We start from the raw sequence: 4,435 nt of genomic DNA, 5'->3' as shown, positions 1-4,435 counted from the left end.
AAAATTTTGAGTTTCAAATCCCTAATTAGGGATTTGTAGTGTCGATTCCCTAATTGTGGATTATAGCTTAAAAAATTGAAAATCCTTAATTAGGTATTCGAAATTCAAAACTCTTATTCAAAAATCCCTAATTGTGGTTTGGATTCTTTGATTTTCTTTAAAGATTAAATATAGATATGTTAGTAGAATGTGGTGGCAATCGAATCTATTAGTGAGCTCACAATCGGTGCAGGAACAATCGGATTTGATCTGATCGATGGTCCTTTGATTAATCAACGGTGGTAAAATTTCTATTAACTGCTTTTTTTTTTTCTTCTTCTTTTAATTAATTCTGGGTTATTTTGCTTACATCTTTAGATGTATATATGTGGCTTTTTTTTTTTTCTTTAAATGTTGGGTTTTTTCCTCTGTGATAGCATTTTCTGGATTTTCCAGAGAAATGAATGGTCCAAATTAAAGTAAAAAATATCTACTAATCAAATATTGGAGCCTATAAATCAATTTGATTTTGGAGTACTTATGAGCGATCATAACCCAACATGGGAAAGAGAGTTCCTCCTCCAAAGCCCTAATCAATGATTCATCCTTTAAATTTTTTTTTTCTTTTTTTAAATTTTAGTCTGCCATTTCTGAACTGAGACACCTAAGCATACCATTCCGCAGTATGCAAAATTAAATGGCCATTGAAAGGGTATTGACAACTATGTGTGGAAAGTCCCACCAGTTGTCTGATATTTTTCAGGCAGAAGGTATAAGCATTATTTCCAACCTTATTGAAAGCTCAGCCCAAACATGTGTTTCATACTTGCACCTGTGCTTTTGTGTGGATGTGTATGGATTTGCATGCGTGTGGAATGAACACACATCATGATATCATATGCCCTTGTTACGTTTCTATGACTTCTTTCTTCTATCATTGTGGCATTTAACCGTGCTCATTTACTGTGGGTAATTGTAGCTGAGGAATTATAGGCTAATGGAACTAGTCATGTCTATAAAAGAGGACAAAATTCCTGCATTCTGAGAAGAGTTAAATCCTTGGTAGCTGAATTAGAAGACTGAAGGTATATCACCTTTATGCATTACAGTGTTTCTTCCTTTCAAAGCTGCAATTGCTGGCCCATGTTCTGGTGTCGATTTGCATTTGGTATATAGAAACATTAGAATTTTTTTAAGTGCCTCATTATCATCGATGACACTCTGCTAGAGTATCTATGTTTTTTCCAAATCATTGTCTTAGATTGATTTGAACTGTTTATGTTCTTACCACTACCATATAGACATGGCTCATATGCATAGCAATCACTATCTTTGGATTGATGATCTCTTACAGGTGGTTTCTTGTAGATGCTTTTTCTCAGTTTTGTGTTGTTTTGCTTGTGGTTGCTTGCTAACTTTTAGGACTTGATCAAGTTGGTTAATGGCGCTACTTCTTTATTTAGTTAACTTTAGTAGGAAACTATGCTTATTATGATATTTCTGTTAGGTTGATACTCATTTTTAGGATTTGTATTATGCTTATGAGTTTCTTCTCTTTTGAGTCGTCTATTGAGAATTCTTGTTCAAAATACACCGTAGTAGTGTCCAAGCATTTATTTGTGTGTTTCATGTTTAAATTGATAAAAAGAAGGAAATCATGATTAAGTCTTATTTTTTGCTTTTTTAAGTTAATGGGTCTTAGTCCAACCTTGTTTTATGCTTATACCTATGAAGGCATTTAATTTAATGCATTTGATATTGAATTTGGTATGCGTACAGGTTAAGTTGTAAGTTATTAATTTAATGGATTTGATATTGAATTTTTTATTAGTTAGCTAGATGATGAATGTCAATTACGATTGATTATGAAATTTTTTAAGTATAGGACAATCAGTTGCCCATTATGGAATTGATTTCTTTAGAACAACAACCCGTTTGGTAGAAGAGGTAACACCTCTATCTGTGCTCTCTAAGTAGTAGCTCCTTTGGAGCCCGTTTTCATGTCGACATAAGGGTCCAAGCGTGGAACTACCAAATCTGCCCGTTGAGTCTAAAAGATATCTTCTTTTTTTGTAAATGCTGTTAATAGTTAGTTAGATGATAAATGATACTTGTGATTGTGAATGACAATATACAACTCACTTGATGAGTGAACCCACCTTATTTTTTGCCTGGACTCCACATATCTGGCCATGTTGGCATGTGTTCATCTAGTCCTCTCATAGACATGGTTTCTCAGACTCCAATTTCTTTCTTCTATTCAGTGTTTGTGAGAAATGGTTTGTTTTTGTGGGACACCATGTGAGATCAGATGGTGATAAGTCGACTTAGCTCAACTTTATCTGTCCTTCTTGAATATTCAAAAAAAAAAATGAGACCTGCTCCTTATCAAAGGTTAACCATTTTTTAAAGTTTGATTACATGAGTTGTACTTGATCCTATTTAAAAAGGATTCCCTTCTTCAATGACTCTAACCACATACGTGTACAAGATCTAGACCATTCATTTTATGGCCTCCACCATAGATGGTTGACACTGTAATAACTGTTTGTCACTGTAGAATCGTTTTCATTTCCAACTGCCCATTTCCAGGCCGCATTTGGATGCTTAGGACTGTTTCATTGGTGGGACATCTGGGCAATGATCAATTAATGGTGGGGCCCACCAAAATGTGCAGTGCAGATCACGTGCCAGATTAGATTCCTGTACGGGGAGAAAAAGAAAAGGGTGCCTTTGCCCATTATCATGCATGAAAATATCTTTCAAAATTTCTTTTGTAGGATGCTTCTATTAATCAGTCGGAGGTCTTCAATAGGGTTGTTTCTTGTTTGCATTTTGCTAACCAAAGATGAGGTAAGGATTTATTTCATTTTATCTTATTTTATTTTATTTTTGTTTCCGTTGATTTCCATGAAGTTCAATTTGAGCAGCTCTATATCTCCTATCGATTTTGTGCAACTTGTAATCACCATGCATGGATGCACTGCTGCTATATGTGATAAAGTGAAGTAGTCACCAGAAGGTGCAATTCAGGTTGTCATTGAGTTCATTACAAGAAGAGGCAATGAGTTGAATGAAACTGATGTTTCAAGGTTCTGGCTGAGCATTGACACATCATGTATTTTAGTTTGCAAAGTATGCAGATTTAATCTTAATAGGGATTTGATGGTTCAAACCATGGATGCAGAAAACATTTTCTGGGATGCAGAAGACCACTCCCGCACCCGCATCTTTTGTTGCTTCACTTCACACTTCTTGTGACCATAGTCCAGAGGCATCTGTGATTTGTTTCAGCATGGAACTACGGATGGGTACACGAGCTTTCTGATTACTATTAGTGCATTTGAAGAGAATTCTCATGTTCTACCCATAGATAGCTCGACAAGAGTTTCATACATGTTCCTCTAATCTCACCTGTGCATTGAGTTATTATTTTTGAAAAAGAAATTCAGTAAATTGTTTCCTTTGTATTCTAAATTCAATAAACTGATTACTATTATTTTTGTTATTATTTCCCATGTTTTCCTTTAGAGCATTTCGGTGCTGGTGATATCGGATATGTGGCTCAAGCCCATGCGGAATCTAGATGTGAAGTTACCAAAGCAAACGTAGGTGAGGAAATCCATCTTTGATAATGCTATATCCAATTTTTCTATTTGTAGTTAGGATTATGTTCCCATGTGATTAGAGAAATTAAACTTTGATACTTTGACAGACCCTTTTATCTTTAATGGAAGGAATAAGATGCTATATGAATCGCTTCTTGTATTGATCAATGCAGTTTAGCTATTTATTAACGGTTGGTTTCTTCAAAAGATTTCCCTCTAAAAGCATGTGTGAGGCTTTCTGGAAGGAGGGATGATTGTGATGGATTTGAGAAGCCTGCATAATTGTCCAAGTCATAATTGTATCATTATTTCAGTGATATTTTAAAAAATTATTATTATTATTATTTGGTTCTTTTTGTTCTATTTACATCTTTACTCTTTGTAGAACAAATGAGGGCTGGTTATTTTTTAGCTGTATTTTCTACGATATCTGGGATAGAAATTTGAGGGTTTTTTTTTTTTGGCAGATGGGTGGGATGTAATCTTATTTGTAGCTCTTCTTTTTTCTTTCATTTTGTAGTAACAAGTGGTCTTTTGGGGGATCATTATAGTACTCTTGGTGTGGTAATTGATGTAGTGTTGGATTTGAATTCTGAGGGCATGTTTGGGTGGCCACCAGAAAACCATTCTAATTTATTTTCAACCAAAATGGTCGTTTTGGTGATTGTTGTGATATTGGTTTGTGTTGGTGGGGTTATATTGCTAGTTTATTTCTCGCCTGATGTTTTTGATCTTTTGGTTTTATCACTTGATTTTTCTCATTATCTAATGTAGAACGAATCGAATTTTGTCAATTTCTCCAGATCTTGCAATTTCAATACTTGAATTTTCTTTCTGCCTTGTTACAT

General features: G+C 34.6%; 1 long non-coding RNA gene across 1 annotated transcript; it reads left to right on the top strand.

The window, feature by feature from the left end:
- The first annotated feature begins 1,783 nt into the window (after nt 1-1,783).
- Nucleotides 1,784-3,842, top strand: LOC131246582 (uncharacterized). The gene is made up of 3 exons (XR_009171446.1): nt 1,784-1,827; nt 2,392-2,832; nt 3,511-3,842. It is a non-coding gene; the product is annotated as an uncharacterized LOC131246582 (long non-coding RNA).
- Nucleotides 3,843-4,435: the final 593 nt, after the last annotated feature.

The sequence above is a fragment of the Magnolia sinica genome, chromosome 5, assembly GCF_029962835.1.
Source record: "Magnolia sinica isolate HGM2019 chromosome 5, MsV1, whole genome shotgun sequence".
Taxonomy (NCBI): Eukaryota; Viridiplantae; Streptophyta; class Magnoliopsida; order Magnoliales; family Magnoliaceae; genus Magnolia; species Magnolia sinica.
Note: the sequence above shows the minus strand (reverse complement) of the source record. Positions and strands in the feature narration are given on the sequence as shown.